Source organism: Mixophyes fleayi, chromosome 4 (genome assembly GCF_038048845.1).
Source record: "Mixophyes fleayi isolate aMixFle1 chromosome 4, aMixFle1.hap1, whole genome shotgun sequence".
NCBI classification, from domain to species: Eukaryota; Metazoa; Chordata; class Amphibia; order Anura; family Limnodynastidae; genus Mixophyes; species Mixophyes fleayi.
The window spans coordinates 310,019,558-310,043,328 of record NC_134405.1 but is presented as its reverse complement, the minus strand read 5'-3'; the positions used below and the strand labels follow the sequence as shown (position 1 = coordinate 310,043,328).

The window sequence follows — 23,771 nt, the reverse complement described above, 5'->3', positions numbered from 1 at the left end:
AGAAATATTGGAAAAGTTTTTTAGTTAAAAAATAAATAAATCCAAAAATCTAAAGGAAGTTGTTTTTGGTGAGGACCATGTCTACCACCTGTGGTCTTGCACCTGCCCTCCGCTATGTAACCTGTCATAAATTTGCTTTTCCCCCTGCCCTGTTACCTGGTGTAGTCTTGCATTCAAGAATGCGTTCTTCATATTTGACTTTGGTCATAGACTCACCCCATTCTTCATCTGTTTACGTTGCATATTCTAATTAGCAGGATGCTTTCTGCATAGTAGAGGCATATTTAAAATCCTGTCATAAAGAGCCATGACGTGCTGTAATCCATACCACCCAATCAAATGTTCGTTTTTATTCAGATTATTGAAAGCTGAATGGTTGCTATGGGTTACACCACATGTTCTATTTGCCCTATTAAACAATAATAATAAAACGCCCTATTGTCTCAAACCTCTTTATCCCTCCAACCAGCTTTTTTTTTATTTTGATGTTGAATAATTGTGCTTTTTTTAAAAAAATTGCCTTGGCTCATAAAACAGTTTAGTAGACCAACTAAAACTTTAGTTGGTGAACTAAAGATTAAGGTATGTGTACAGAAGGACAAACAGCTGCCTTAGGTTCTCTTGGTTTTTAGAACAGCACTGTTTATACAGAAAATTATTTAGATGGTACTTTCTACGTGCTGCTGTATTCCTGCGAAATAAGGCTCTTTAGACTTTTAACTGAATTGAAAGCTAAAGGTCATTTCTTTTCTTGGTCAAAGAAAATCTATCTGGATGTTTTACTGTGTTAAGTAAACTCTCTCTAACAGTGTTTATTTAACGATTACCTCTTTGACAGATCGGTTGTCTGTATACGTTCACATACAGTCCTCCTTCAATGTTCAGTGATCTAATATTGCATATGTACAGGATAGATATTGATTAAGTACGTCCTGCGGCCCTCCAGTACAAAAAGAAAAAGATAAAAACTAGCCCCAAAACCTCTGCCAAGCAGTCCTGCGCGATATTGACACATTTTCCTTGGCTGTCAGACTCCAACACAATTGTCATACATGATATAAGTTACTCCAAACACACACAAACAATTCTTCATCTCGCACTCATTCTGTCTGTGCATCACTGACCCTATCTATCCTTATGCCCACTTAAGTGCAGATTGTACTATTGGGTTTGGGGTTTAAAGCTAAAATGGGTACTTATGCTCTATAACTATATAACCTTGAATAGAGTGCACATATTTGGCATTGCTGTACTCTGACAATCTAAGCGATCGAGCGCCTGCATACATTTCCCAAGGTAATGGTAAGTAAGATATTTGCTAAGTTCTGTCTGTCCCAGAAAAAGAGACTACGAAATAAAAATAAATAACAATTTAAACTGAAATGGTTAACAAATCCCCTCAGTTGAGATCTGGCACAAAGCAAAGTTACCACTTCCCATAGCTGTGTTTTTGTAATTGCTCTTGTATTACAATAATGCATCTACAGTTTACAGGAACAGTAATATTTATTTTTTTTCTTTACTGGAATAGTTTTTATTGAGTTTTGCAAAGTTTCAAATACGGGTACAGAAAAAAAGGGGAAAGGGAGGGGGTTAAATTGGAGGAGGTGGGAGGGTACATAGTAGGGAAGGAACACAACAGTAGATGATATACGCTGAATCTCATATGACAGTAACATTTTTGAGATTGTTAAGCCTAATGGATTAAATGTGGTTTAAATTCCCAGTTAAATATTTTCGAAAACATAGTTGTGTTTATGCTGGATATTTAGGGTAATATTGACACATCCCTAAAAACAGCAACCAGCAAAACACAAATTGATACCCTATGTTTTTTGTTTTTTGAGTTGCATTATATGGATCAGGTGGTTTTGAGATTTTTTGCTATATGGTCATGTGACGGTTTCACTATAGTCTAACTCATAACCAACTAACGGAACAAACATTCCCCCCAGAATGCATTGCTCAGCCAAATGGTTTGGTTTTCATGAATGCACACACAGGTTATTTCCTTGAGAAGGTTTCTGAGACATATGGTTGTATTGACTACCTGTATCGTGAGATCCTACATACAAGGTCACTCAACTGTCTTGTGCCAGTCTGTTGGTTTTTATAAACATTAGAAGTGCAGCAGCAATTTTGAGGCACCCCAGCTGACATGCTTGAACTCTGAAGGAATAAAATGTTTGTAAACAGTAATAAATATTCTCCTGTATGAAGTCTGTTTCATGTTTAAGGTTTAAAGCTGCAATACCACCTAGGAAACCATCTCCCTAGCCAGAGAATGCTGCATGCAGCCATTCTTCCCGAGATCTTGTTGTTTTGTAATACACAACCAGCAACCTCACCATATTTAAATGGCAGTGGAAGGGGTGTGAGAAGAACAACCAATGACAAGCTGCAATCCCTTGATTGCGTATTGTGATTGGTCCTTCTGTCAACACACCCTCCCCGTTTTGTGGCAGGGCTGTGAGACATACAGGGGACCCCTGGTGGAGGGGCGCTTTAGGAAAATATTTTCCAAGATGGTGGCAGTCCAGCTTTGAACGTCATCATAACTTCTTTATATTTTGGATAATAATGTGACCTATTTTTGTTCTATATTTACATAGCACTAGCATATTGCTTTGTAAAGAATCTTTTAATCATTCACCTCAGTTGCTGCCACATTTGAGCTTAGTCTAAATTCTTTACCACACAAACACTCTTGTTAACTTAAACCTACTAGTAGTATGTTTTTTTTTGTTTGTTTTTCTTTTTTGGACTGTGGGAAGAAACTGGAGCACCCAGAGGAAATCCATGTAAACATAGGGAGAACATTTAAACTCCACACAGGCAGAGGGCCCTGGTTAGATTAAATCCCATGACTCCAACATTGTGAGGCAGCAATACTAGCCACCGTGCTGCCCATTGTATCATGTATTGTGTGTATTGTACAACATATGCTAATATATGTATAAACTCCTGTAAGTATTATCTGTATAAATTGTGAGTTCTGATGTCATTACTTTAAAGTTTATTCTACTATAAATTATTATGACTATTTGAAGTCACTTTGAGTTTCTGTGACTTGTATAAAAACACCCAGCGGCCTTGTGGATATATGAAGAGTTCGACATTTGAGCGGACCTTTTTGAAGACCTGGGGCTAGATTTACTAAGCTGCGGGTTTGAAAAAGTGGGAATGTTGCCTATAGCAACCAATCAGATTCTAGCTGTCATTTTGTAGAAGGTACTAAATAAATGAAAGCTAGAATCTGATTGGTTGCTATAGGCAACATCTCTACTTTTTCAAACCCGCAGCTTAGTAAATCTAGCCCCTGAACTGAAAACCTCACAATTAGTTTTTGGTTCAACCATTGTGGTGTGTATTTTAACTGCTAAGCCAAAAACCCCTATACGATGGATTGCTGCTATAGTAATACATTTCATTAGGTGCTTTTCTTATCCATGTTTTTATCTTCTGTTTTTATACGTTGGGGCTATAATTTGCTCACATGATACATTGCTATTTATGCTTTTATTATATAGTTTGAAGTTTATTACCCCTGTGTTAAAGTGCACTGAAATATACAAAATGTTGGCAGCCATCTTGTGGGGAGAAACCAATATTCATTCCAATTCCCTAGGAAGCAGTGACATCACTGTGACACTTGGGGGTATATTTACTAAATTGCGGGTTTGAAAAAGTGGAGATGTTGCCTATAGTAACTAATCAGATTCTAGCTTTCATTTATTTAGTACTTTCTACAAAATGACAGCTAGAATCTGATTGGTTGCTATCAACATCTCCACTTTATCAAACCCGCCGTTTAGTAAATCTAGCCCTTGGTGACATCCATCAGGTCATATTCTCATTAATGTTTGATCAGACCACAGAATGGCTGATAACATTTCATTAGCTTAACTATAGATGTACATTTTTAACTTTTAGGTATGTAATACATTTGTTTACATTTTTGTTTAATGTCTGTGATCGCCTGTACAGTACTTTATTCCTCGTATGCCTTCTTGATCTTTCTCCTATGTTTTTTTCTTTAAGATATTTTCAAGTTCTTCTGCTTTTGACTGATTTTTATATGGTATAATGTAGTTTTTACACATGTTGGATATTAGAAGTTACAGGAGTCTGTGACCATATGGGGGGAATTCAATTGGCCGCGTTACTTGAAAAAGTAATGCGGCCTGTGCGTTATTACGGTAATAGCGTGCGTAAATACCGTTATTATGTTAGTTGTAACGCCGGCTGTTTGCTCGCAGCTCGCCGGGTTAATATTACCGTAATAACGGTAATACATTTAACGCTGCGGTACTTCAGTGGAAATTTAATTCCCCCCCTATAAATCACAGAAATCTAAACTTTCCTCGCTATTTATACAAATAGTATATATAATATATATAATAATTTATACATCAGTTTGTGTATTCCATACTTGCCAACTCTCCCTGAATGTCCGGGAGACTCCCGCATTTCACGTGAGTCTCCCGGACTCATCAACATCATCAACATTTATATAGCGCCAGCAAATTCCGTAGCGCTTTGCAATTGGAGAGTGTGGCAATCTCCCGCATCTGCCCACTTGGGCAGAATTCGGTCCAATACGCCACGATTCACGGCATTTGGCCACGCCCCCTGCTGTAAAATAAAGCAAATTTTGCAGCCACACCCCCATCACGCCCACCTCCCCCGTCAGGCTCCCGGAAGCCAATTTTAGAAAGTTGGCAAGTATGGTGTATTCTATCAATATATTTGCACTTCATATGTAAATATGTTTTCTGTTCTTATCTGATTGTTCAGTCTGTTAGATTGCATTAATGGCAGTGTCACATGGGTAATTGGTAGCAGTGGCTTTAGCACTAACTATGACTCCATCATGAGCTGATGATGTAAAAGGATGGCTTTATGTCGTTAAACCCAAGTTAATTCAGCCAGAACTTGGCAGCAGGCAGATATCCTCAGGATGAAATGAGTCAGCTGACATCACTGCTGTTGTCACAGGAGCTACAGAAGTTATGTAAGAAAATGCAGCATGTGAAAGGAACCAGAGGTCTACAAAGATTCTGTGGGCAGATAACTGCAGGAAACAAATGCTGCAGGTGATTTCTCTACACATTCTGGCATTGTGTAGCTTGTTCTACTAGTCCTATGCCAGCCTCATTAGGAGTCGACACAAACTAATCTGTGGCACGTCTAAAAGCCACTGTACCCTGCTCACATTTCCCCACTGCTAATAATACCTGTTTATTAACGCGGACTTCCTTTCCGTGGGACTTTGTAACTTCAAAACAAGCCAATGCTGACACATCAGTGGATAAAAGAAGCAAGCAGCCCTGGGTTAAGCAAGCAGCCGTGGGAGCACACTAAAATTGCTCCCGATGAAAGATCTGTAGCGATATTCCCAACGACTGAAAGTCCTAATAAGCGCACAGATTTATCTGTACACATCTACACGATTTACTTTCAGAACTGTGATCTGACCGTCTCTTATAACCATCTGCTGTAAAGCAGGGGCGGATCTAGACATTTATTCTACCCGGGGTGATCTTAGGGGGGCGATTAATGCCCGCCCCCTTTCTGATTTCTAAGGCTGCCGGCGGCTGCACACTATGTGCAGGTCCATTCAGCAGTGGCAGTGTGCTGTCCCGCTGCTCTGATTGTGTTTAAAACACAATCCGAGCAGCCAGGCAGCACACTGTCGGCAGCAAGCCCCCCCTGGATCCGCCACTGCTGTAAAGATCATGACTCTGCACACTCCATAGAGCTCTGCCTGCGCTCCTGGTAGTGAATGCACACACGTCCACATTTGCCTGGCATCGTTCCATCGTTTACTGATTTTTAGTCTTCATAAAATCAAATTAAATAATATAATATGCTTAGGTACAATGAAACATTACTGTGGGAGTGTGTACACTAATGCAATATTGGACCTAACAGTCGTTTATCGTGTGATTGACACGATAATTGGTTGAAACCTGTAGTGTGTACCCAGCTTTATAGTGAGGACCCCCAAGGGCTATTGGGCCTGGAGCAGTTATAATTTGTGCCACCTGCTATTGCCATGCCTCTAGACATTCTGATTTTCTTTACAGAGCATGTTCTGCTTTTTGAACATTTTTAAGGCACTTTACTTACATGCACCACTGCTGATTTTGTGACTATTACTAATAGAAGTGACGGAATGCTGATGGAGTCCTAGAGACTTGATCAATCTTTTGCAACATCACTAGAACAAGACTATGCATGTAAAAGCAATGTCATCATAAATGTCTGATGCCTCATTTGTTTGCCTAAGTAGATCTCCTTTTATATGATGTAACCTCTGAAAGTGTTATGTTAATGATATTGCCTTGGCTGCTGCGACCACTCAGATTAAAATTACAGGAAAAATTCCCTCCGCAGAAAGCTTTTAGACTAGATAAAACACAAATCTCAGGGTACTGATCTGCCGAGCCGTGAAATGCTAGGGAGAGGCATTACTGCCATTGTTTAAAGGACAGTCTTATCTAAGTATTGCCTTTTGGCCACATTTTTGGTTTGTATAAGTTAACATGCTCCATGGTTTATTACTTTTGCATCTTTTATTTATTCATTTTACTCTAATCTTTGTTCCATGTGTCCTTGGCCAATAGACACAATAATTATTGCTTTTAGCTGTTTGATTTGTTTTTACTAGGCTAGGAATAGTGAAAGGGACTTACCGTTTGTGATTTAACATATCTACTACATGAAGTGGTATTTCTTATAATGTATTTTTATTTATTTATTTATTTATTTGAAGACGTTTTTAGTCAGAGCATTGATGACATAACAAAAAAACCAAAACATTAAACAATTAAAATGGAAACTAGAAGCTCACAATGCTGTTTTTTTTTTTCATTTAAGATCTGGTGGGTGGTACAGGGAACGAAGGAGAGAGTATTAGCAGGTCGATAAGGGCCAAACATAAGAGGAACTTAGCCAACTAGCCAAGGGGGGCTGGCGAATGAATGATGATGGGCAAAAAGCTAGGTTAAAGATTCGAAGTTGAGTATGTAAAGAGGTCCAAGGAGCCTAAAGTTTTGTGGAAGGATACAGAGGAGTTTATGTTGTATGGAGATTTGTTTTCTCCTTTTTGCAGTTTTTAGTTACATGTTTTTGTTTTCATGCTAAACTATTGTTTAGGGGATTTAGTAGAGTGACTGATGGGAGAAAATATATTTTGGAGAATGAATGTACTCTTGAAAACAGGATAATTTGACAATCCAGATTTTCCAGTTGTCGGCTTCACTAGAAAATTAAAAAGTAGCAGAAAAAGAAACAGTTTTTCTAAACTTGGTCTTTGGCAGTTTGATGACTCAGATTATATCCTGCAAACACTGCAGAGCTGGAATGGTGCCATGAGAAGGAAACATAATTAATAAGATGAAACAATAATAAAATATTTTAGTTTGCGTAGAGGGGAAGTTTGCTGGTCATGTGTCTAAACGTGTTTACATTGTTTCATACGACACAGTGCATTATTGTGTAATATAAAACTTGTCTTTCCTGTTTTGTTTATTATTGGCACACTTACTCTACTTGTTCGCTTCTGATATGATTGCACTAACCGTTGTCCATGTGTCTTTTAGTTTGTTTAGTTTCCAGAGACACCTTTCAGCTCTCAGCTGGTTGGTTATGGGCAGTCCACACATCATTCTAATCATGGACCTCATTCTAGCTAATAGTCACTAGGGTATAATCTGCAATAGTGCTGGGACTGTCAATCACAGTGACACAGAGGGAACAATCCGTAGTGCCATGACTTGGGGTTTGCCTGATTCCAATGATGACCAGATCTCCGCTGTATAATGGCCAGGTAGAGTTTGTGCTGTCTGACCTTCAGAAGGGAGCACATTGAATAAAGTAGTCACCCAAACCAAAGAAACGTATCTTTTGGTGGAGTTCACTAAGATGAGATGCAAGGCAAAGATCTACTTACCTGCAGTTCAGATTTACCCCAATCTTAAATGTCCCCCCCCCCCCCAAGGCTTCCTGCCTCCTACTTTTCTGAGTCAAACAGTGATGTTGATGCCCCTCTTTTTGTAAACCTCCCATTCTTGCAATTAGGAAGTCATTGACAACACCATCGTTATTTTGAAAAAGACCCACAAAAGTAGTAGTGAGGAGGGCAACGTTGGACTATAGCAGTCTTCGGGGACTAGTCTAATTGAGATAATGCCCAATGGCAAATAGATGTTCAGAGATGGTGGGTGCCATTACCAAAATGTATTTGGCCTGTGGGCCACCTATTTAACAGACCTGGTGTAGCCAATTCTTAAATGCTACTATCAATAATAAGGATAGTGTAGTGCAAAGGTGTACAACCTCAGTGCGGGACCCCAGCATCTATTTTTGTGGTTGTCAGATATGTAATAAACTCTATTGAGAGCCATCTCTTTTAAGGTACCAGTGAAATGACCCACTGACCTTTGGGGTGCAAGATAAAAATAAATAAATAAACGGCTATAGGGTTGGCAGTGAATACACTACTTTGTCATTGGATGTTCCCAACTAAATTGAATAGAAGGAAAAAGTTTATTTTTATATGTGAAGTGTACTGTATTTGTTCAGTCTGCCAGATCGCAATGTAAAGAAAGTTATAGCTAGCATTCATTATAATTTTATATGTTGTGTGCAGGAGATTGCTGAAGATCTAATCTTGCTAGAGGTATAATTTCCTTTCTGGCAAAGGGAAAAAATGTAATTCGCTGGAGAGTCTATCTAGTCATTGGGTTTTTTTTAATGTACATATATATATATATATATATATATTTAACTTGGTGACTCACTAAAAGTAAAAAGAATAAAATGAAGCTACGTATGTAGTACTGTGCTTTTAAGATTGGCCAATCTCTTCAAAACAGTGGAGCCAGCAATTTTGTAGCATAAAAATGCAGAAAGCATGAACTGGAAGATGATTAGGGGTGGGGCTACACCAATTAGTAGATTGTTGTTTTGCAAAATACATTAATTGCACTGCACACTATAATAGCCAGCATTTAAATTCAGGCAGTTATATATTACTACAGCTTTATGTGCCCACCCGTTGGTCATTAGCCTGTACCACATCAAACTTGTCACCAGCCTGTAACCCCCACCCATCCTGCCAAAAATATGCCAGCCTTTGTCTCGAATATTATGCCAGCCTGTTTGCGATCTGCACCATAGCAACATCAAGGGACAGGGTGCGCTGCTGCACTACAGAAGGGACCCTTGTTTTGTGGATATCCACTGCCGAACATCACCAGTAAGTCAATATTTATAGACTTTTTATAGACTATTCGGGACAACCCCCTGTCACTTACCATTACAACGTATATTGCCCTACCGGCTCATCCAGTGCACCAACTGATGTGTCAGGAATCTATAAGGAACGTTTGTTTTTTACCATCTACATCATAGTCAGAGGACATTCCTCTGACATATTGGATCATCGGATAATTTAGTTACATAGTGTTCACGGACTCCACAATATAGTGGATATACTGATGTGCACGGACTGATGTATTCACCCTTTAACTTCGGTCTCTAGTCGTGGTTTGTTTGTTTTTATGTTTTGTATCTATCTCAGTGCACATGTTGGAGTATCCTCTTTCCGGCCGGAAAGTACTCTGTGCACATCAAATAAATATTACATACCATTTTATCTGCTACATTTGGAATACCCACCAGCGTCCAGAGCCTGATATATCTATCTATATATATATATATATATATATATATATATATATATATATATATATATATATATATATATATATATATATATATATATATATATATTATGCCAGCCTGACCATGTATTCTGCCTAATATTGTACTAACCCGAACACCATGCCAGCCTGAGCCTTAATTGCATTGCAGGTAACTATTACAATATAGCTGCAGCAAGAGGCGCATTTCTGCACAGAAACCGCCACTGTGAGGTCACAAGTTATTCTAGTAAATGTGGACGACTCTTCTGTCTACTTTAAATGCCCAGCATTCTAGAATTCAATGCTTCTGATTTCTACATGCAGCAAGCCAGCTGTAATGCTTCCCAGCATATTAGAGCATTTTAGGGGTGAAAAGTTTTGATCGATAGTGTGTACGCACCCAAAAAATTGTCTGGGATTTGGGCAGCCACATTAGTCTTAATTCCCTTTCTGGAATTCTGGTCCTTTTCCCCCACCACTACCTTGTCCATCTGTCTATTAGTTTGGAAGTGGAGCAGTGTCGCAGCATTTTAAAATATTATCTGAACTGGGTACTGGTCATGTGTATGCAGCGCTGCCTTGCATCAGTATGGTTTTGTAGTTTTATAGGGCTACCAACCAATTGGTGTCTTCCTTTGTAGCACAAGGGATTATTACTATGTGGTGGTTATTCCACTGTGAGTTAAGCTGTATACAGAGCACAAAGATATCCTAGATTTTCATCTCATGGGCCAAATATATGCTTGTGGCCATGTACTACAACATAGAAATAGTTGGGAGCCACAACAAATCTGTAGTAGACTATAGTTGACCTGAGCTGTAGAAAGTGTGAAACGAGCACTTCTTGTGGCGTTCTCAGCCTACTGAAGGTGAGTTATCTTGTAACATGAAGCAGTCTATTGGGCAATTATGTCAAACTGGATTTTTTTTCTAAACTGGCACCTCTGTCTTTGGCTGTTACCCAGTGACGGATGATCCCGCTCATATATAAATTTATTAGGCAACCTTTCAAAACACAGAATATATATGTCATTGTTTTACAGCTTACTCAAACCGGTAATTGTTGCCTGCAGCCATTTTGTTGGCTGAACCAGTATTCACAAGGCACTTCTGCCTCAGTGCTGTCACTAGTAACTAATAATTTGGCAGACTTTGTGCCTCAGTGATGTCCTCATGTCTCATTCATCTTTCTGCCTCTTGGTGCCACCGTTTACTTAAACTACATTCTCAAGTACAGTATATTATTCTAACTCCCAAAATGGCTGCTTCTATAGCACTGTGCTATAGCAAGAGTAGGTGATGGGCACAATTTAACTCCTACTACCAGACATGTTAACATTTCGTGATGATCATGGGGGGTAGGGGGTGTGCCAGAAAGGGAATCAATGCTGCTTGTGAAGGGGGCACCCAAAAAAACCAGGTTTGTAATGAATTTGGGGGTATGGCTTATACATGGGAGGTGTGGCTGTATATAAAGCATTGCTGATGGCCAGTGTACAATAAACAGACCATTTCCAGGTGGTTAGTATATTATACAACGTCCATTTGTGCACATCATTTACTGAGTCCCTGGTGACCCAGTGTACAGTACAGGGCCCATTCCATGAGGGCCCGATGTGGCCAAGTATTGCCCAGTCCCTGGTGGCCTAGTGGTGGTATTAATTGCCTCCATCCACTCTGAGTTCTGTCCACGATGGAAAACTATTCACTATAAGTGAATGGAATAAGCATCATCTCCCTCAACTCCCTGTACTCTGCTGTCAGAGATCAGTCAGGAAGTGGAGCTGCTTTTCAAAAAAACAACAACAAAAAACCCCTTTAGTTTATCTGAGTACAGTGACTAATGCACAGGGGGAAGCTGGGGACAGGGAGACATCTGCCCCCCCGGGCCGGTCCCATGGTGGGCTACCTTGGGCTGGGTCATCGGGCCTCCTGCATTTTTTCCATTAAAATGATCCTAATTAACTGCTGAAATGAGACTTGCGCCCTGGCTAAAATTTCCCAGCCCTCCCCTGCACATTCTCCTCAAATGTAGGAAAATGAGCCCTCTTATAGATGGTGAGCATATTCCTTACCACCTCACAGCCCTGGATGCTCCATGTAGTGGTGCTTCCAGGGGCTGTGTGGTTAGTCTCACAACCCCAGCAGCTTTAAGGAGATATGTTTTTACACAGCGTATGTATGAAGAAGGCCACCTGTATGAATACATAAAATATGCCTCCTAGAAAAGTAGTCGGGTCATTTGCATGTAGAGCAAATTGTTTCCTATAATCTACTCTGAATGAAGCATAGGAAATATTTTGTTTATCTCACACACCAGACGCTGTAAAAAACAAGTATTTGCTTACAACTTGCAGATTCTTTTAAATGTATTGTGGCAGGCTGTGCAAGTATGAGGCCACTTTCCTCTCACGGTTTTTTTCCTCAGTATTCCTAGAAATTGCATTGCAGATGCCAGTGTACGAAGTCTGAACCTCCCGCCCCCCAGCAGTACTGCTGCTCCCTTCAGAAGACCCTGCGTCTCTGTGTTCCTGTTCCCACACTTGGCAAAAACATGTTTTCCAAGCAGTAAAGACCTGTAACAACAGATCTTGTGACGAGAGCTGTAATACGGTAAAAAAAAGCATGTGTACAAACAGATGGTGCTTTCTGTTTTTTTCCCTTAGTCCTTTTTCAAACATCTTGAGTCCCCCTATCCACCATCAGAAAGAAACTTGAGCATTTTTGCAAACATTTATTTCCATCTAGAAACTAATGTGTGCATAGTAATGAAACCTGGGGAGGTTGATGTACTGTATACAGTGTAAAGCAGTGCAAGTAGTTGGTTATTTTTGTCATTAGAATAGGGGGCTTTCCAGAAGCGGTCACACAGAAACCACCATGGCTCTCAAAGGATTCTGGGTTGTTATGCAACAACTAGAGATTGGAACAACCCGACCTTCAGTTTTTTATCTTATAATTTTGTAGTGCATTGTGGTTGGCGATTTAAAATATTGTTTTGTCTGGCAGTGGCATCTACTGTAAATGGGCTAAATTGTACCTGTTGTCTATGCAAGGTGGAGGTAGCTTCTTTTTTTGTGGGTTTAATCAGTATTTGACAAAGCAGCTTATCCAACCACCAGGTACTAGAGACCTCTTTGAGGCATGAGGCACGATGTTACTTCAGTGATGTTACTAGTTCGTCATTTTGTCTGCAACTATATCTAATACTGCCATGGTTGGCCTAATGCTGGCTAAATAATCATCATTGTGTATGGTCATTATGAGATGAGATTTCATTTCTGAGTGGAACATTGGGCGGGTTATTGGCTGATGTGCACTTTACATCGATACATTGAACAATACGATCACAATGTCTGAGGATTCTACATTGGTAACTGGTGGAATGAGACAGACTGATTCATCATCATCATCATCACCATTTATTTATATAGATTCCGCAGCACTGTACAGAGAACTCATTCACATCAGTCCCTGCCCCATTGGGGCTTACAGTCTAAATTCCCTAATATACACACAGACAGAGAGAGTGACTAGGGTCAATTATTTTATTTTTTTTACAGCAGCCAATTAACCTACCAGTATGTTTTTGGAGTGTGGGAGGAAACCGGAGGAAACCCACACAAACACAGGGAGAACATACAAACTCCACACAGATAAGGCCATGGTCGGGAATTGAACTCATGACCCCAGCGCTGTAAGGCAGAAGTGCTAACCACTTAGCCACCATGCTGCCCACCAATAATTTATACACTGGCTAGATCTCAGTCTGGTTCACACAAAGGTAAAGTTTTGCAACTTTCCTGAAAGTACATGCGTTGTTCAGTGGTGATGGACCGGGAAACGTCTTTGGCCCATTCAGTAATCCCATACTGAGAATTACAGAGACCTATATCAACCTGTATTTTCATTTTATTGCGTAGTGCCTTGTGCAGGATTATGGAAGCTAGTATGGGAGAGAGCATAGTATATGATGGTTGAAATGGTTACCTGAGAACACCCCATATTGCATGATCTGTCCCAGCGAGGAGTAAGCGAGTACGGAGACACCCGCTATCTTGTGCCTGGTTCTATTTAGTGGTCCACTAGCAGTTGTATAAAGCTGGGTACACACTACACTGTTTTCATCCAATAATCGGCTAAATCAGCCGACATACGACCGCTCGTTCAAAAGTCGGGTCAGTGTGTGTAGTGACACGATGGTCGAAAGTCTGCCCAAATGGATGATTGTCGCCTCATTTGGTTGGTCGTACCGTTTAATATTTTAGTTCCAATCTCGTTTCCGTTGTGTAGTGTGTATAAACTTCCGACCGATCCACAACAGTGAGTACGAAATTACAGTCATTGCTCACGACAACATGGCTGTAAAAAGTCGCTAAAGGGACGTCCGCTCTTCCCTTTATCTTAATAAACAAGGCTAGTGTGTATGCAGTTCATGGACCGAGCGATCGGAACATCGATCGCATGTAAAATCGCTCTGCATAAAAAGTTGGTCGAAATTTCTGTAGTGTGTACCCAGCTTTACAAAACCGTAATCTGCCCATTAGGTGGCTGATTATTCCTCCTCTTCTATGCTGGCTATTTATGTTTCCTACTTTAACTTCATACTTAACAGCTTGCAGCATACTCTGCAGCGGTTTCCATTTGGGAAACACACTCTAATAAAACAAGACTGGTAAGAGGGCCCTGCTCACAGACTATAGTAATAAATGTGTATGTGATTTGGCAACAAATTATTTACATCATTTTCACTTCCCTTTAAGTCAGGAAACAAAGCTTGTGCTTTACTTGACTTTAAAATGATAAAAACCCCAAAACAATAAAATATCCTTTAGTATTTAATATATAACATTTTAGTTTTAGTCCTGCAGAAGTACGCCTAGCTGTAGATGCGTTAAGCCTCTTCTCTTTCCCCCAGTTCTGTCTTCCCACCTCTATGTAGATTGGAGGCAGTCATGTGAAATGAAGGAAAGAATTCATTTGAAAAGCAAATGTGTCCAAGGAACCTATAATTTTCTCACATAAAATGGAGTGTGTATACCTGCTAGAGTCTTTGTTTTGACACACTGTAATCATGCATGTGAGACGTGTGTTAGTAAAATTGGTGAGCTTTTCTAGCGAGGAAAGCGCTCTGCTCCGAGTATAAAGCAATCCATCTGCGCTCGTTTTTCACGTGTTGGGGTAGTTCTGCATGTTTTGTGGTGTCGTCCAATTATTTTCATGAAGAAGGAAATATTTTATCTTATTGCTATACATTTGTGGGTCAAATAATATTCACAAAAAAATAAAAATAAGTCCTCCTTCAGTCTATGGAGGTTTCAAATGAGTCACAAAAAAGCTTCTGAGGGTTGGGTCTTGGATCAGATAACCAGATTGAACCACTCCCTTTTTCATGTAGAACTAGTTAAGCTCTACTTGGTAGTTTTTTTTAATACTAATAGCTCTAGTTTAATTCAGCCCTGAGCATCTTACCTTACACAGGGGATGGCCTAACTGAAGGGGGACATGGTTTTTGTTGATGGAATGTAAAATTGTCATCTGAGGGCCAAAAAAATAAGCAAACAAAAAAACTATTATGCCTTCTTCCTGTGAGGACACTGGTTTCTAGCAAATCAATAGGCTGCTCCCAGAAAATGGCTTCCTCCATGACCTCTTTGTATTGTAGTTGACAGACACATTTTCATTTGTAAATGTAGGCAGTACTTACTTATGTATTCTTCTCCTTTGCTGTAGTCACTGTTGTTTCAGAACAGCACTGCAGTGCTTGTAGAGTTAACTGGTTTTATTGTGGCTAAGTGTTTTTTTTTTTTTTCTTTTTTCTTTTTTCTTTCACTGTACATAGAAGTGGCCTGGTTTCTTGCAGATCTGTGAAAACATATTCAAGCTCCTGGTGTTTAGAGATTTCCATTGCAGAAGCAGAGGTGTTTAGTTTATTTTTCTATGAAGAAGGAAAGTATCTACAGTATATAAGGTGCGATGCTTTTATTGCGGTATAAGGGAGAAAATCCAGATAAGTAAGGATAGGAGCGTTTGTACAAAATTTGGTATCTAACCATATGTTGAAACCAGAAACATTTAATATTTTTTCGGGTGGTGGGTGAGGGAACTAGAGATGACAACGCCATGACATTCACTGTTGTGGTGTAGGTGCGCCTCGCCTTCTAAAATGCCTACCTCTGTGACCACCCAGTTACTAGCTGAGCTCTCAGCGTGTTGTGGGTGAATGTGGACGTAGGTGTCCCTGCGCATGCAGGTTTAATGACAGGTGTGATGCAGACATGGTATTAACCAATGCATTACAGCCTCTGTCATATAAAGGTATGGCCACCAGACCATCTCTCATAATGAACAAGAAAGGACTTTATTAAGTCCATCTCCTCTCTCCTTCTGCACAGATCTTTGATGATAGTTAACCTCAATAAAGTTGACAAGACGGTTAAATATCAAGCTCATTCAGACACTGGCATTCTCTCGCCTGCTGTCTCACTCTTTTGTGTCTCCGCAGTCTCTTTGTGACCATCCTGTCTCTCTGGCATGCAGGCTTCATTCTCTCTCTGGATGGTCTTTCGGGTTTGCTTTGACTGTCACTCTGTGGTCTCAGTCTGCCTTCCACTTGCATACTGCTTTCAGTTTCAGACCACGTGTCTGCGTCTTGTGCCAATATGTGCCCACTTGTCTCAGGTCCTGGCACTAACTTCTGTTCTCTAAGGCCTTGCTGTAAGTCATATGTTTACAGTCGCGCAGCCTGCAGCGGTTCGGACTTGCGCATCGTTTCTGGGCTACGCCTTTTGCCGTGAAGCTAGTTTGCAGCATCACCACTCAGCTGCACCCTGTAGAGGCCTGTTCCATACCCCATGACCTTACCCTTCAGAGGGGGTGTTACACATTTCTTTATCAATACACACACAAACATTTAAAGTACAGAACATGACCACCAGTTGGTGTTTTTATGTTTTTGTTGTTTGTTTGTTTTTGTGTATTGAAAAATGTTTTACGGTAGGAATCAATGATTGCTATATTTTCAGCTCTTCACCATACAGTGAATGAACCAGGACAAAAGGGGTCTGAAATAGAAGATATTTTGAGCCTCTCCTGTCCAGGCTCCATTGCTAGCAAGTATAATGGTGAACCCTCTGCTCTTGTAGGGTAAATGTTCCATTATTAAATTGTCCCTGACTGGGGTTATATAATCGACTTCAGATACAAAATTGCAACTGGCCACCTTCATTTTGGCATATAACACCACTGGGCAAAATGCTAAAACAGTACATGGCATAATATGGGATTTCAGCTTTTTCAGTTACAGAATGACGAAAGCTGTTAAAGACCAATTCTTGGTTAATTTTGAATTACCTAATTTACCTGAACTTATTAGCCGAACTTGAAAAACGCGCAGGTTTTAGTTGGTGGCCGCCACTATTCGCTGTGCTCAGCCGTGAGATATCATAGGTCAAGGGGCCAGTGACGGTCTTCCCCTTGGGTGCACCTCTACGAGAACACCAGGCTGCCTTACCCAAGAAGGCATTAGCACACCACTAAACCATGTTGGGACATACAACTCTTTTAAGAAGCAATTAATCCAAATGCCAGGATAAGCCACACGGGTAGAATGGCGGGAGATGTTGCCCATTCTAATCCTACACATTTAAAAAAAGAGAATTCTACCCTTTATCCAACATTATTTCCCACTAGACCCTTCTCTATCCCTTATCCCACCATCTCCGTTTATTGCCTTAATGTAACTTCTCTAACCTAAAAGTTAACCCCTTACCACCTTGATTACTCCTAATCTCATTCATGCCCCCCCTTATATCTATCTACGTCTTGTTCCAGAGGCATTCTGGAACATGTCAAGTTTTGCAACAGCATTGGGGAAGAAACAGTTTATTACAGACTAACAAAAGTATTCCAGCCTCTGCTCAGTGTCAAATTATAATTGTAATAAAGTTTGAAACTGTAATTCTACAAATTGTCCATGTATGTATGTGAGTATGTATGTATGTATGTGTCCTGTCTCAGACATCTTTATTGTGTCTTTGTGTTTTATGTCTGTTTTTTGAAGGTTTTTTATGTTTTTGTTCAACCTCAACGCTTCTCTAGGTAGCATCCAAGTCTGTTTAACTGGTTTATAAGATCTCTTAACCACAGGTGTTTAATGCTAGTAACGGCACAAACTGGTAAGGGGATGAGGCAGGTAACCAGCCTTAAAGTTTGATTCTAACTTCTCTCATGCTAAATGATGCTAAGTAATCTCTTCGCAACTCAGCAAAACTCACACTGTTAGAACTAATAGTGAGCTACTTATTAACTACATCAGCTCAGTCCTGATCTCCTCTGGTAAAGTTGTGTTAATAATTGAACAGAAATGACTTCTTCTGAATGTATAGAAAATGCCTATATAAAATTTGACCTTTTCGTCTTGCCTAAAGCAGAACCACACACTGTGTACATCCCTTGTTATTGGAAAATGTCTGTAACATTACTGAAATATGAGTAAGTGACAGATCCGCTTACCCATAACTGCACATTAAACTGGCATCTGCCCAGGTACCATATAAATTATCCTGTTACCGTTACTGTGTTGTCAGATCATTTTAGTTTCTTCTACCGTCATCTTTTGTGCCTCTTTGCATGAAGTTTGCCATTTCCGGTGGACATAAATATCAATTGGCAACGGTCCCTAAGTTTTGGGTAAACAGATGTATTCTGATAAACATGAAGATTTCAGTCAGTAAACCAGCTGACCCATGCAAAACATTACTAACAGATTCATGCTAAGATGTATGTAATAGTACCTACCATTGCATGTTATTAAAGATGAGCTGCTTGTTGTTTTATAGCTTGTTCGAATTCGGTTTGTCTTTATAGATAAACAAATTTCTTTTACCATCTCTTTACATTGCAGATCATATTATTTCTTTGCTTTCTAGTGGAATGTTGTGCCTTTGAGCTGTAGTTTACGTTGTGCTGCTGAATTGTGTGCTCATGTCACTTATACCCCATTCATACTGCACCAAAAACCCGGGTTTCTGCTGGGTCAAGCCCAGACGACCCGGGTCGGGGTGCAGTACAAATGGTCCCAGATCGAATTCCTAGGTCATCAGACCCGGGAATTAGATCCGGGTCTTTTGGTGGGGTAATTCCCGGGTCTGCCCCGGGAAGCCTGCACTATGAATGGTGCGACCCGGGTCTCACCAGACACAATGTTAAAGTAAAAAAAAAAAACGTCAGAAAAGGAGCCACTCAGAGCTCCTCTTGTGATGTTGCCATGGAGACTCTGTACAGAATCATGATAAGTATGAACGCGGTCTACCCGGGAATTTGACTCTGGGGAGCCTCTGTCCCCCGGCAAAATATCCCAGGTTCATATACCCGGGATATTGCCTGGGCGGCAGTATGAAAGCGGTATTAGACACACTCTGCTTTTGGCAGGCAGGCAAAGTACTAGCATCTATTTACAGTAATCTTAAGTATCTATCTGTGCCTTTAGATTTATCGTGAGCTGCAGGTACATGAAATGTTGTCAATCTCTTGTATTGGATTTTGTGTCTTTTAAGTTTTTAATATCATGGCCTTCATTATGTGTGGTGTTCTTCTATACCGGTTTTATTCTTTCAAATGTTACACTATGTACAACATGATGTATGTGGTTGGGGCGATATCTATGGCTCTACCACCGCTTTCAGGTTTTCCTGTACACACCTTAATAAGGAGCTATGTAAATGTTGGGTGGTGAGCACTATACTAAATGTCTGTCAGGCGGTCTGAATCCATTTTTTGTGTAATGTGTGGGGAAGGGGTTTGAAAACAAAATAACAAACCTTTTCATCTTTTCCTTCTTCGTGGAAGGAGATTGGATTCTGCTATCCTGGCAGGACGTGCTTGGCTGCGATCCCGGTACTTACTTTACAATCTGATACGGGCTGGCAGGTGTATTCCAAAATGCCCAATTTTTCTGTTTAAGGAAGTTCCCACTGTCCTATATTATGTTGCCTCAGTCTGCTACTGCGTATGCTCAGCGGGTTTTTGTGAAATTCCATCTTTACTTGCTTTCATATGAACAGTTATAAATGGTCATTAGATACACCTATAGACACTGGAAGATATATTGTTGTCTATATCTCATTCCGCATCAAAGCTATTAGATAGAAATGTAAAATTTAGTTACCATCTTAGGCTGGGTGCACACTATACAGATTTCTCCCGATGCGATATCCTTAGCGATTTTACCAATGATTGAAATAACAAAAACCAAACAAATCAGCATGTCTATTCACACTAAACACATTTTACACACAACCATCGGCTGAAAAGATCTTGACTCTGCACACTCCATAGAGATCTATGGCTACTGCCGCTCATGAGTACATACATACTGCAGAATTGAAACAACATTTTTGTCCGGTTTAAAAATCAAATGAAACAATGAGCTTTGGAACAACCATCATTGTTATTGTTTGATTGAGCAGATCTGCTGAAAGTGTTGTGTACCCAGACTCTGTTAAAACAATGCATATCTTCAGTCATAGAAAGTATACATAGATATGCAACACACCTATTAACACTTGACTGTCCAGTGTTTGTGGTCTACACCAGTGGTTCTCAATCTTTTCGTGTTGGCGTGGGATTTCTCTGAGAAAATGCCTCACCAAATAGAGCAGATCCCAATATATTGTATGTATGGCAATCACAGAACCCCCTCCCCCCCAAAATCAGCTCTTGGAGACTTGGGGTCCTAACCAGCAGGATGTGCACCTGTGTTCCATCACCCCCTTTGCTCTCACCCTGATCAGTGTGCTTGTCTTTGGCTACATGCAGGGTTTTAAGGTTAGAGAAAAACCACAATGCTTACAGCAACATCATTTAGATACACATGGGGTGAATGCATTGCCTCATAATATATTTAATTATAGTGAGTTAAGTGTCTGCAATACTAATATATATATATATATGTCTGACTAGATAATGTACACATATAGCTGTACTTTATAGTGCTGCCATTAGCCAAATGTATTCATAACCTATGGTTAACAAAAGGCAATTTACATTCTGTGTCAGTTTGGTAATTACCCTTAATGTAAGAATCCATTTCTAGTGTTAGAGGTCATTCCTCTGGAATATGAGGTTATTTGAAAGTCGGCACTCTCAATTGAAATGTTACAAAACATCTACTTCATGGACACATTTCTTACAAATGTAAAAATGGAGTTAATTTTCTACAATTTTCACTTAAATGGACATAAAATAAAATTCTTTTATGTAACGAGCAATGCGGACTTCTCACTAAACAGTTTATTGCAACATTTTTGAGCATATTGCCACCATAGGGAGATGTGGTAGAGAAACTGTAGATAAATTAGTTCTAGTAACCCCCCTCAAATAATAGGGGTGACGGCTTTTATCTATTTTGTCTGATAGCAGCTTGAAGAAACAAACGTTGTTTTTTTTTCCATGGAATTGCTACTTTAATTAGAGTCCTCTTTGTCATATATTTTATTGAACCTTAACGATTGTGACAGGATTGACCTATCCCACCATGTCCGTTATGTGGCTGGGCTAGCCTCGTCATGTCCCCTTTTCTTTATCACAAATGCGCCCTCTAACCGCAGTAGGAGGGGCTTTTGCTGCTGCCACCACTAGGCTCCACCAGCACCTAGAACTGCATCCTTCTGGGTAACTTTTGCTGCTAGTGTACTCATGCCTTCAGATCAGGGTTGTTGTGGATTGTCCCCCCCAGGCCTATCACACTGATAGGAGCTGCCGAGTAGAGGGCAGAGCATTGGTACTAGATGCAGGATTCCAATTTCAGAGCAGCCGGATAATGGATTAGATTGGTCTAATCTGTAGGTCACAAGAATTGCCGCAGGCTTCTTGTAGCAGTGATGTTTATTACCTCAAGTGTCCTAATAAGGACAGTTGCATACACTAGTTTAAGGTAATAGTGATCTCCAGAAGTACAGATGGAATATGATACAGTACATGGTAAAACAGTCTGATTTTTATACAGATTTACACAAATACCCTGGCAGGAGGTAATCCAGTCTCCTGCCCCACTAACCAATCCAGGTGCTTCCTGCAGCCTACCCATAACTCGGGCTGGAGGGGTTTAACACCTTTTTACATTGCTGCTAGTGGCACCACAACGTCTGAGGTTTTATATTGAATGTTTACCATCAGGATATATTCTTTATTTAATCTTGCTTTTAACACAATTCAACTTGCAAAACTCACATTAATCTGTCATCACTTGCATCCTGAGTTTTACACACATAGGAAGTCTACCAGCCAGTCTAATTACCCCTCCCCCCCCTCCCTTTGTGCTTTCAGGCCCCCAGACGTGTTGGTGATTCAGCAAAGAAAAAGTCTAATTAACATGAGATTACCTGTCTCTAGACAGTTGCAAAAACACATCCCTTCCACTCATATGCTTATATGCTTACTTAGGACTTCCTATAGAGAAGTTAAAAAAACCCAAACATGACCTACCATCTCCAAGATCAATACATTTCCATACAAAACACATACCAATATAAAAAATAAGTACACTTGCAATGATATACAGAGGTGCACTACACCCCTAATTAAAATAAATATCTACAATAAGTTATTCCTATGTGATCCAACCCCCCCCCCAAAAAAAATAGAAAAATACCTGGGAGGAATCCCACCATATAAATACATATAAATACATTTTTTCTAAATTTCCAAATAGGTCACAGTTTAATGTATTTGTACATAGCTATAATAGTTTACACATTTTTCTTACTTGACTGTTCTTTATCTGTATCAAATAGTTTGCTTAGAACAAGGTCTAACCTTGACTTGCACTACAGGCCATACGGTTCACTATACATATGGAGCTTGGCAGAGTTTCCTAGTACAAATTTTACAGAATAAGTAAAGTGATTGTGTGGATATTATTGAAGCATGAAGAGGATAGGAAGAATTGTGTATTGGAAGGCACTCAGCGATCTACTTGTTAAAAATAAAAAACTTGTACTTTATTAATATACTTAAAATATACCTCCTAATTGAATAGCGAAATATTAAAGTGACTAAAGTGAATTAAAATAGCAAATTGAATTGCTATGCCCTGCTACTTGTTATCAATATATATAAAGCTAATCAAAATATAATAGTCACTCCTCTTCTAATTATATTTGACTACCTAAGATACCATTGCAACTGAAAATGTATGCTGTGTGTACTGAGGTTATCTTGATTGGAACCAATGGTCATATGATTATAGTTGACACAATTTATAAGGTAATGAGCTTATATGTTGACTCAAACCTCTGATGATGTAAGGAGCATTTTATTATATAAGTATATCCTCATATAGAAATAAAATAAGAGGAGGCGCACAATAGTGTAGTATGGCGAGTTAATTTGGCCAGGTGAGAAAATTCAAAGAAGGAACCAAACCACCAGGAATGGATAAGACAGAGCTTCCCACCATGTGGATATCAACAGTGTCTAGGGTAAATGTGATTAGTTCATACAATGAAGAGATCACACAGAACCAGATAACAATCAGGAAAATGTATATATATACAGGTCACACCAATGAAGGTATATGCGTACCAGAAGCCAGAGAATATATGGCTTATCTGTAGAATTTTCCAATGGACTGTGAGGGTAGAATCAATCTTCAGCCAACCTTGATTATCCAATAGGTTACCTGTTAACAAGGAGACCGTAAGAAAAACTCTAGGATACAGGGGAACGAGGATACCAAACACAAGGTACACTATATATCCTGTATTAGTTAAAAAATGCAACTGGAGGATTCGGCAATGAAGCGTACCAGTGGATCGCTGGGAGGCCTGTAGAGGGTTACGTGCCAATTGACTCATACAAGGTACATGTTACCATTTCTCTTCGAGTTTTAGCGTGGATCTGGTCTATAGTTACGAAAAATCTCCTTCAATATAGACCAGATCCACGCTAAAACTCGAAGAGAAATGGTAACATGTACCTTGTATGAGTCAATTGGCACGTAACCCTCTACAGGCCTCCCAGCGATCCACTGGTACGCTTCATTGCCGAATCCTCCAG

The 23,771-nt window shown here is 39.8% G+C and overlaps 1 protein-coding gene across 3 annotated transcripts in view; it reads left to right on the top strand.

The window, feature by feature from the left end:
- RNF130 (ring finger protein 130) overlaps window positions 1-23,771 on the top strand; it is a 187,163-nt gene that overhangs the window by 1,491 nt on the left and 161,901 nt on the right. The gene's annotated exons all lie outside the window — the stretch shown is intronic.